We start from the raw sequence: 11,697 nt of genomic DNA on the forward strand, positions 1-11,697 counted from the left end.
CATATCATTCAGTCAGTTATTTTCTCATGCATACAAACCTATGTATATCAGCCTACCTCACTTAGCATACGAGTACATTCAAAGTATTGACGCATACTTTTCTCTTGCGCTATGATGTCTTATATCATAGGTTCAGACGCATGGACTCCAGATCGTACTTAGCAGTTTAGATTATCAGCAGCGATTACGTGGTGAGTTCTAATATTTCGAGGACCGAGTTATTATTTCAGTATTTCAGTAGACTCATTATATTCAGTTGTTGGAGTTAGTTGGGGACTTGTCTCATCAACTCCCTATTCAGACAGTTAAAGACTTTCAGACTAGACTATTTCAGATAGCTGTTCAGTTTTCTTTTCAGTATTACTATCAGTATTTCAGTATTTGTTTTTTAGTATTTGAGAACCTTATGGCATTTTATTTATACTTCTGCATCATTACAATATTATTATTCAGTGCTCACAGCAGATACCAACCATAGATTAGCTTGTGGTCCTTTGAGATCGTAAGCACCGTATGACGTCCGGGGTACAGACTCGGGGCATTACAAGAAAGGTGTGGAGAATGCGGATTAAGGTAGAGGGTTAGGGGTGAGAGTATTTTGGTAACAATAGGGAAGCGTTCTTTATTTGTGTCTGAAGTTACTTATTTGTGATGTTGATTGTCATTTATGTTTTCAGATGATAGATTTTAGTATTATCTTGTGGTTGTAGTATTATCTTATGGCTAGTGGCGTTAGTTTATTTTGTAGATTGTACTAATTTATTTGCATTTATGTTTTGTGTTTGTTATACTTCTGTCGGTCCAAAGCCGGGGTTATCAAAAACAGTTTCTCTACTTCATATGAGGTAGTGGTATGGTCTGCTTACACTCTACCCTCCTCATACCTCATTATGCAGGAATACACTAGGTATGTTGTTGCTGTTGTTGTTGCATCTTGTAGAGCCCGCACCCACCCCCGATCCGTAGGCTAGCTCCCAACGAAAGTCGTAAAAATTCATAGTTTCCGTCGTTTCACTCATTTGACTTGGAAAATGGCACCCCGAGGCCCTCCAAAGAAACTCGATCCATTTAATAGGTTATCAAAGTTACCGCCTAAAAAATTTTGCCCAAAATCTTTTTCAAAGCCCGTACTGTCCCCCCCTCCTCCCCACATTCGCGGGCTAACACTAGTTCTTGTAGTTTCGCCCGTTTGACTTGAAAAATGACTCCCTAAGCCCGTCAAAGCAACTTAAACCATATAATAGGTCGTCAGAGGACTGACCACGAATTTTCTCCCAAAAGTTTTTTCAAGAGCCCACGCCCACCCTCGATCAGTGGGTCAACAATCACCAAAAATCGTAAAAAATCCACAATTTCTATTGTTTCCTATTTGACTTGGAAAATCGCACCCCAACTGCTCCAAAATGACCTAATTTATTAAATTGGTTGTTAGGGGACTGCTTGAAAAGTTTCGCCCAAAATTTTTTCAAGAGCCCGTACCCACCCCCTATCCGTGGTCTAACACCGATTGAAAATCGCAAGAAATCTGCAATTTCTGCCGTTTCACACGTTTGACTTGAAAAATGGCTCCCCCGACTCTGCCAAACCAACCAAAACCATTTAATAGTCCATCGAGGGACCTCGCCGAGAAGTTTCTGCCAAAATATTTTTTGGAGCCCAAGCCCACCCCCCAAATCATGGGCTTACACCCACCGAAAGTCACAAAAAATCCGCATTTTTTGCCTTTTTGCCCGTTTGTCTTGAAAAATGACTCCCCCAGTCAAGTCAAAGCAACTCAATCCATTTAATAAGTCGTCGAAGGACAACCCGATAAGTTTCGCCCAAAAAATATTTTGAAGCCCGATCCCAGCCCCCACCCCACCCCTAAATCGTAGGCTAACAACCACCAAAAGTCGCAAAAAACCTACAATTCCTGCCGTTTCGTCCGTTTGACTTGGAAAATAATTTTTCCAACCTCACCAAAGCAACCCGATCCATTTAATAGACCGTTGGGCAACCACCCGAGAAGCTTCGCTCTGAATTTTATCGATAAACCGAGATCACCCCTGTACCATGTGCTAACACCCACCGAAAGTTGCAACAACTTCGCAATTCCTGTCATTTCGACCATTTGACTTGAAAAATGGCTCCCCCAATCCCGCCGAAGCAACCTCATCCACTTAATTAGACCATCGAGGAACCGCCCGAAAAATTTTGCCAAAATTTTTTTCTAGAACCCAAACCCGAAAAGTTTCCATGAATATGTCTTAAGTAACAATCAAGGATATATAAAATGGAGCTTAGCTTACTGTGCAATCAAAACAATACATGTTATTGATAGTAACGATACAATGCAATAACATAGGTAACAATCATCCAAACAAAGTATAAGAATGTGGTTGTGGTATTGTTAATAGCGGTGGTTCAGGGTGAGCGTTCAGTTTTTGTTAATTTGGTAACCAATAAATGAAACTGTATAGTACCAAATATTAAACTTTCAAAATTTAGTTTGATAAATCAAACTTTTGAACCGTAATTTAGTATGCTATTTTGCCCCAAAAAAAACACTTTTGGCAAGCTATGTTCATAATTTGTACAACATTGGACATGTCAACGTTACCTATATATATATGATAATCAATTCATTAGTTTTTAAAGTCAAGTTTAGAAGTACAACTGTACAAGGTACTTTTAAACTTGGATACATCAAACATCAGATTCAATTTATATTGTTTTGCTGAACACTAGATTTGAAATGACTATAATTTTTCATCGTTTCATAATGCTATGCACCATGAACTTGCAATGTACCCTTAAAAGAGAAAAGTAACAAGTGGAGTATTATAACAAAAGGCGACTAAAGCATAAAACAAGAATCCAGAGTTTTGAAAGTAGATTTCTCTAACACTATGAACTTGGAAGACATACAAAAAGCAATATATCCACGGCTATAATCTGCTCTAAGGTCGATGGCTACTATTAACTCGAGCCCAAAGAGGGAAAAGAATAGACTAAAATGAGGAGTTCATTAGCCATACAAAGATAAGGAGACACATTCCCAAAGCTGTGGTGCGAAAAGTTCTCCCCGAGCAGGTCACTGGGAGTTAAGATAGGCTTGTCTTAACTCAAGACCTTTGGTCCTTTTTTCCTCTTGTTGGCCTCGTTGGTAATGGAGAAATGATGCAAGAGGCTCAGTATATGTGGGGCATTGAGTTCTTTGCACCAGCCATAGCTGCAAATTCCAGAAATTCAGATTGCCCCTTCAAGACACCGGCTACAGAACTCCAATGCCCGACTAAATGAGCTCGGCAAACACTATCATCATAACCTCATTGTTTCTCCTCCCTGATTTTATGAACGTGTAACTTTGTCTGCATTGCATTGAAACACGGCCAGTGAGGACAAACAATGTCTCAGAGACACGAGAAATATGCATATGCACGAACTGTCGTCTAATTTAAAGTAAGACGAGATTACCAGAATGTCGGAGATGGTCATCACATAGAATCATCTCCTACAGTGTTATTCTTTAAGCTGCAATGGTGTGGTGAAGACTACTCAACGTTTGACACAAAGGGTGCTGTTGATTTCTTTTCGTAGGGAAAAATCACCATTGCTCTCTGATATCTCGTTCTTTGAGCTGCTGAAACAACACAAAATGGGTTTCATTCGTAGGATTCGTGTTTGATCCCGAGCTGCTGCTCAGATGTGAGCTCCTAATGAGACAGAGAAGGAGGTCATACCATGTCTACCCCTGAAAAAAAGGATACCATGTGAAAATGAAGCCTCAAACCATAGCCGGTGTTTGCCAAGCCACGAGATGGGTTGGAATTCCTGTTCTACGGTTTAACCAGATAAGCAGGCATCATCACCACCTCTTTCAGAAAATGGTTATTCTTTTCCAAATTTCTAAGAAACACTGGAAGTTTTGGACTAAGCTCATATTAAGATTCCAGTAAGCATAAAGGCAAAGGTGCCAGATATTAGCTTTCTATGAGGAATAAAGAGGAAGAGGACTACTGGTTGAACTAATGGAGGAACCATAGGCCAAACAGATGTGTGTAGTGTACTAAAATGTCATTGAAATCTTGTGTTCTTACATATGTCACGTAGGATGTTGGGGGAAAGGAGTTAATAAATATAGAAAGTACTTGATACAAGGCTCAGATCTCTCTATGATAAGTATTAAGTTACTCAGAAATGCTATGGCTGCAACCTTCAACAGATTGCCCTGCCAAGATACGAGTCTTAGTATCATCTCAATGCAGAAAAATAATGCTATTTGTCAAGATATGCATCACTGCCTTAAATTTTCACCTTTTTCTGGAATGATTCTCGCTGTTTAGGTGTACACTCAACAATGCAGCAGCAAGACAAGAATCAACAGTAGCAGCAGCAAGAAATCCTTGGCTTACTTGCAAAACAGACTGAATAAGCAAATAAATAAATAGTTGCACATTTCTCATTGATGCCTCATTTACGAGCTGGCTTTCAAAATAAGTGAAAATAGGTTTCCACCAAACAATGTCCAAGACTACTCAACAGTTTTTGAGGCGCAATCTGTGTTATTAATGAGGAAACGATAAAGAGACCATGCCGCGGCTGCAAAAGTAACAGTTGCATGTGAAAGAGAAGCCTTAAATCACATAGCAACTAGTGTTTGCCAAGCCAAGATTCCGATTGTCTCTATTTTCGAAGCCCAGATAAGCAAATGTCATCACTGCCACTTCTGAGAAAATAGTTGCATAGTTTTAGGATACTTTGGATTAAACTCATAAATCAGACCGACGGTCCAAGTACTAATACTACTGTTAATACTTTGCTTTCAACTGGTGGCTCAGATTTGTATCTGGGGCATCAACTTTTCTGGCACCTGTCATGGTAAACAGAAGAAATTCAAGTTGCCATGCCAAGATATAGGCAACAAAAATCTAATGCACAATCAGCAAACATAATCATCACAGCCCAATTGTTTCCCCTTTTTGTGTGACAAAATTAAGACAACCGAACATAAGCATCCCAACTGAGAAACATCCCCCGATACCTTATTCTTTTAGCTGAAACTGTTATGGCAGTGTAGTTGGTTATCATGTCAGTCTTGTTAGAATATCAATAGGAATAGCATATTGAATTCTACTTAGAAAGGGATTGTAATGTAGTGTCCTATTAGGAATAGGATTGGAATATAGTGTCTATAAATAGGGTCTCAATGTAATAATTTAGATACAACAATTCAATAATATTTTCTCTAATATTGTTCACCACATGGTATCAGAGCCAGGTTTTGTGAGAAAATTTCTAGGAAGAAAACTCAATAAGACAGCCCGGTACTTCAATTTCCGGCGACTGATAAGTCCAATTTGAGTCCTTGTCTATTTTTTAAGTGTTGTGTGCGAAAACCAACACCACCACGAGGTGAGAAACACCCAGGCGAGCAAACCCCAGTGCTCGAATCTTATCTTCGGCGATTCGCGTGCCGCCGGAACTTTCAGATCTGCGCCTCACGCGCTTCACGCGCCGGCGCGTGCAGCTTATTCCGGCCAATTTTTTATTTTTTTTCAGCTAAGTTGCCACTTCATTAAAAGGCTGTACCAATAGTTTTTTCTTGATTCCGACAAGCCTTTCAAGATTCCGATCACCGGAACCTAAATTCTGGCGTCTATTCCGGCAGTTTCTTTTTTTAGTAACTTCGCTTATTCATTCCGAGGCTGCTCATATGATTATTTTCTAATTCCGAGCAACTTTCGAACATCAGATCTTATATCCGGGGACTTTCCTTTTTTCAGGGCCAAATTCAAACAATATTTTCTTTTCATGATTAAATCTGAATCTTAATGAGGAGATCAGAAACTCAAATGTTAGAGCTTATGAAGAATCAACGAAGGGAAGGTCGATTTGGAAGATCTCGACCTAAGTGTAGTTATTGTAAAAGGTTTGGACATACTCGTGGTGTATGCTATTCTCGACCTAAGTGTAGTTATTGTAAAGGCTTACACATACTCGTGGAATATGCTATTCTTTGCATGGTCGACAATCCAAAAATGCTCATATTGCTTAGTCAAACACCACAGATGATCAACGTGTATATTTATCTGACAAGGAATATAATGAGTATCTTCAGTATCAAGCAAGTAAGAATATATTTCTACCAATAGCCTCAACTGCAAAATCTCCTACCTTTGGATCATGGGTTGTGGACTCAGGTGCTTCTGACCATATTTCTGGTGACAAATCACTTCTGTCTGATATTGTTTATTCACAATCTCTTCCTACTATTACTTTAGCTAATGGAATTCGAACAGAGCCAAAAGGAGTTGGACAAGCCAAACCCTTATCTTCTGTCACTCTAGACTATGTTCTTTATATCCCTGGTTGTCCTTTTAATCTTGCATCTGTTAGTCGTTTGACACGTGCCCTTAACTGTAGTATAACTTCTTTTGATGATTCTTTTCTAATGCAGGACCGCAAAATGAGACAGACAATTGGCATAAGACATGAATCACAGGGCCTTTACCATCTTACCTCTTCAAATTCCTTCACAGCATGCTCCGCTACAGATACTCCCGACCTTATTCACAAACGTTTGAACATCCTAGTCTATCCAAGCTACAAAAGATGGTGCCTAGTTGGTCTAGTCTATCCACATTAGATTGTGAGTCGTGTCAACTTGGGAAACACACCCGTGCTACTTTTTCACGTAGTATTGAGAGTCGCTCAGAGTTTATTTTCTCATTAGTTCATTCCAATATTTGGGGTCCTAGTAGAGTCCGTTCATCCTTAATTTCGTTACTTTGTTACTTTCATCGATGATTTTTCAAGATGTACTTGAGTTTACTTAATGAAAGATCGTTCCGAGTTATTCTCTATATTCAAAAGTTTTTGTGCTGAAATACAAAATCAATTTGGTATTTCTATTCGTGCTTTTCGTAGTGATAATGCCTTAGAATACTTATCCTCCCAGTTTCAGGAGTTCATGACTCATCAAGGAATCATTCACCAAACATCATGTCCATACACCCCTCAACAGAATGGTATAGCAGAAAGGAAAAATAGGCATCTCATTGAGACTACTTGCACTCTTCTCATTGAATCCCATGTTCCATTGCGTTTTTGGGGCAATGCGGTCCTCGCATCTTGCTATCTCATTAATAGAATGCCATCATCTTCGATCCAGAATAAGGTTCCCCATTCCATACTATTTCCTCAGTCACATCTCTACTCTATCCCCCTCGTGTTTTTGGGAGCACATGTTTTGTTCATAACTTAGCCCTAGGAAAGGATAAATTAGCCCCTCGTACTCTCAAATGTGTCTTCCTTGGTTACTCTCGAGTTCAAAAAGGGTATCGATGTTGTTCACCTGATCTGATGTCACATTCTTTAAATCTCAACCTTTCTATACATCTTCTGATCATCTTAATATCTCTGAGGTTTTACCCATACCTCCAATCTTACCCAAACCAATCTTTTAGGAATCTACGGTTACTTCTCCATCTTCAGCTACAATGCCACCACTTTTGACTTATCATCACCGCCCACGTCCAGTACAGTCCCAAATGATTCATGTCCTGCGCCTGACGCTTCCCGTACTGCGGACTTGCCTCTTCCTAGTCAATCAGTTGCACTTCAAAAAGGTATAAGATCCACTCGTAATGCTAAACCACATTATGCTTTCTTGAGTTATCATCGTTTGTCATCACCCCATTATGTTTTTGTATCATCTTTGTCCTCTGTTTCCATTCCTAAGACTACAGGTGAAGCACTTTCTCATTCAAGATGGAAACAGACTATGATTGATGAGATGTCTGCTTTACATATGAGTGGTACTTAGGAGCTTGTTTCCCTTCGTGCAGGTAAATCTACTGTTGGTTGTCGTTGGGCTTATACAGTCAAAGTTGGTCCAGATGGTCAGGTTGATCGGTTGAAGGCTCACCTTGTTGCCAAAGGATACACAGATATTTGGGCTTGATTATAGTGACACTTTCTCTCCCATGGCTAAAATAGCATTTGTCCGTCTTTTTCTCTCTATGGCTGCCGTTCGTCATTGGCCTCTTTATCAGTTGGATATTAAGAATGTTTTTCTGCATGATGATCTTGAGGAAGAAGTTTATATGGAGCAACCACCTGGTTTTGTTGCTAAGGGGGAGTCTAGTAGCCTTGTATGTCGATTGCGCAAGTCACTCTATGGTTTGAAACAATCTCCTCGAGCTTGGTTCGAAAAGTTTAGCACAATTATTCAGGAGTTTGGTATGATTCGTAGTAGAGCTGATCATTCAGTGTTTTATCGCCATTCTGAACCAAATCAATGTATTTATTTAGTGATTTATGTTGACGATGTTGTTTTCACCGGTAATGATCAAGATGGTATCACTAACTTGAAACATCTCTTTCAGCATTTCCAGACTAAAGACCTTGGCAGATTGAAATACTTTCTAGGTACTGAGGTTGCACAGTCCAGCTCAGGTATTGGTATTTCTCAACGCAAGTATGCTCTAGACATTCTTGAGGAAATAGGAATGATGGGATGTCGAACCATTGACACTCCTATGGATCCAAATGCTAAACTTCTGCCACGACAGGGGGAGTCAGTCAGTGATCCTGAAAGCTATAGGCGGTTGGTTGGAAAGTTGAATTATCTCACAGTGACTAGACCTGACATCTCTTTTCCTGGGAATGTTGTAAGTCAGTTTATGACTTCCCCTGTGATAGTCATTGGGATGCAGTTGTTCGGATTTTGCGATATATAAAGTCATCTCCAGGTAAAGGATTATTCTTCGAGGATCGAGGCCATGAGCATATCATTGGATATACAGATGCTGATTGGGCAGGATCACCCTCTGAGAGACGTTCTACATCTAGAAGAGTAAGAAACAGAGTATGGTTGCTCGATCTAGTGCCAAAGCAGAATATCGAGCAATGGCTGCAGCAACTTGCGAGCTGGTTTGGATCAAACAATTGCTGAGAGAATTAAAATTTGGAGAAACTGGTAAGATGGAACTTGTATGTGATAACCAAGCAGCCCTTCATATTGCATCTAATCCAGTGTTCCATGAGAGGACCAAGCACATTGAGATTGATTGTCACTTTGTAGAGAAAAGATACTCTCGGGAGATATTGTTACAAAATTTGTGAAGTCGAGTGATCAACTTGCAGATATCTTCACCAAGTCCCTCACCAGTCCTCGTATTAATTACATTTGTAACAAGCTTGGTACATATGATTTGTATGCTCCAGCTTGAGGGGGAGTGTTAGAATATGAATAGGAATAGCATATTGAATTCTACTTAGAAAGGGATTGTAATGTAGTGTCCTATTAGGAATAGAATTGGAATGTAGTGTCTATAAATAAGGTCTCAATGTAATAATTTAGATACAACAATTCAATAATATTTTCTCTCATATTTTTCATAAGTAACACATAAAACTGGAGAATCCCAATTCCAGAGAACAACTTTCCATTGAAGACTAATCAATGGTTGCATAAAAAGAATGTTCCCAAATGAAAAGAATTCCCCAGACATACCACATCATTATAAGGGAAAATTCCCAAATTCTCACTGAAACGCGGCAAAATGAGTTTCGATGAACGACCTTGTGTTCGACTCCTAGACCGTCCCCAGGACATTCAGAAAATAAGGCTCAGATATCAGTTTCTCAATGGGCAAGGAGAAGACAACCACGCCATGGCTGCAAAAAAAACGATTCCACGTGAAAGTGAAGGCCTCAAATCACAGGCTATTTCGGTGTTTGCCAAGCCAAGATACGGGCCAGCATGTCTCATTGCCCGGATGGAAATGAGGGCAGGAATTAAATAGTGGAGAAAAAGCCATTTCTGGAAAAGCCAATAAAAAAGTATCATCACAGCCTCTTTCAGAAAATGTTTATTATTCCATAGATTTCAAGAAATTATGGAAGAGCATCCAGTAACGCGTGATGGCGAAGGCGCCAGATATTTTGTTTCTGGTTTTCTTTGACAAAGAAAGAAGATTGATAATTGAAAAACATAGGTCAAACAGAGGGAGTTAAACCATGGCTGCAAATTCTATAACCGGACTATCCCGCCAAGATACGGCCTATCAAATCCCGATTCCATCTAACTCGGACAAACCAATCATCACAGCCCTATTAAAGACCTACACCTGAACTTAAAGGACAATTAAGGTCCTGTACGTCAGCCAATATAATTTCAGCTTCATATTTGTTGTATAGCTTTTCAAAAGAACAATACAATACAATGAAAACAACCATCAAAACAGGCTTGTTCATCAATATATATATGAAAAGGTGGGGTGTACACAGACTTTACCCCTAATATTGTGGGGTAGAGAAAGACTGTTTCCACTGAACCCTCGACTCAAGAAAATCATTTTACAGAACTCAGCTGATACCGAACAAATATGATGATACATAAGGACTTGCAAGATGACGTAAACTTGCACAGAAAGTCGCACGTTGAACATATCCCAACATTGGATTATGCAAAGGAATTTTTTTTTTTTGAAGCAAATGGGGCTCAGATGTGTGGAATGATGAGGCATAAGAGAAGCCAACCACGCCATGGCTGCAACGTAGGTTGCATGGGAGAGAGAAATCTCAGCCACAAGCCAAACCGAGTTGCCGTACCAAGATATGGGTCGGTAATGTCAACGCCCGCATTGGTTAGCCCAGAAAATAGAAACACCATCATCACTGCCTCTTTATGTACTATCCATCCACACACAAAGAATGTGGCGGTCCAGTTATCTGCAGCTATAACCCTAATTTTTCTCGGTTGTGAGACACTTTAAGTTTGAATCTAAGTCCCCAAAGACACATAGACGAGAGAAGACAGCATATACAAGTTAAAGCAATTTTCCATTTTATCATAGAACACGGGCTGTTGGTTGTTTGATAATGGAGGAAAATCAATGGCTGAACAGAGAGGGGAAGCTCCCTTTAAAGAAAATCCCAGACTCTCTGTTTTGCCTTATTTTTGGGTTAACCATTTTCCATTTTGGGGGGAAATTCCCTTTTTTTTTCACCTTCGAATTTCCCATTTTTCCAATGCATCATTATTCAGAGCTGAAATTTCAATTAAAGGTTCCTCGACCGCGAATGTACTTAACACAGTAAACCATGAAATGGATTATTGAGGGCTCCAATTTGCTGTATTTGAACAAAATAAAGAAAGAGTAATGCTGCCATGGCTGCAGACACCAGTTTACTACTCAAAGCCGTACAGGGTCGCCCTGAAAACATATGGGTCAGATTTTTTCCGATTCGATGATTGAACATCGCCCAGAAACGAAAGCAAGCCCCTTTATAAGTTCAGCAGCAGCAGTACAAAGGATGTGTTTGGATGAAAGTTTTTTCTTTTTTCTTTGTTTCTCTTGTTTATTTCGAAGGGCTGTTGACCTTTATGGTAATCAATGGAGAAATCATGGGCAGACCAGAGAGGGGCAACCACCTTTCAAAGAAAATCCAAGCTGAATAGAGAAAATTGAGGCTCAGATCTGTATTAAGCTCAGGCAACGAGAGAGTCCAACAACACCATGGCTGCAAACCATCAGAAAATCTGGTGGCATACCCCGCCAACATACGCGTCGGATAACGTCAAATGCTCAATTAATCAGCTCAGAAGGGAATAAAACATGACAAAATCATCATTGCCTCTTTAAAGCCACTGATTGTACTATTATACTCAGCACTGAGTGCTCCAACAGAACCATTAGAAAAAAGAGG

At 39.8% G+C, this 11,697-nt stretch overlaps 1 long non-coding RNA gene across 4 annotated transcripts; it reads right to left on the reverse strand.

The window, feature by feature from the left end:
* Window positions 1–2,792: 2,792 nt before the first annotated feature.
* On the reverse strand, window positions 2,793–11,691 carry LOC107877647. 4 transcript variants are annotated; one of them, XR_007057567.1, is made up of 4 exons: window positions 9,500–11,691; window positions 4,297–4,852; window positions 3,457–3,733; window positions 2,793–3,350 (listed from the first exon to the last, which is right to left on the reverse strand). It is a non-coding gene; the product is annotated as an uncharacterized LOC107877647 (long non-coding RNA). The 4 variants fall into 4 exon arrangements; XR_007057568.1 differs by having other exon boundaries at window positions 3,457–4,852; window positions 10,283–11,691; XR_007057566.1 differs by lacking the exon at window positions 9,500–11,691 and having other exon boundaries at window positions 4,297–8,543.
* Window positions 11,692–11,697: the final 6 nt, after the last annotated feature.

Source organism: Capsicum annuum, chromosome 7, assembly GCF_002878395.1.
Source record: "Capsicum annuum cultivar UCD-10X-F1 chromosome 7, UCD10Xv1.1, whole genome shotgun sequence".
NCBI classification, from domain to species: Eukaryota; Viridiplantae; Streptophyta; class Magnoliopsida; order Solanales; family Solanaceae; genus Capsicum; species Capsicum annuum.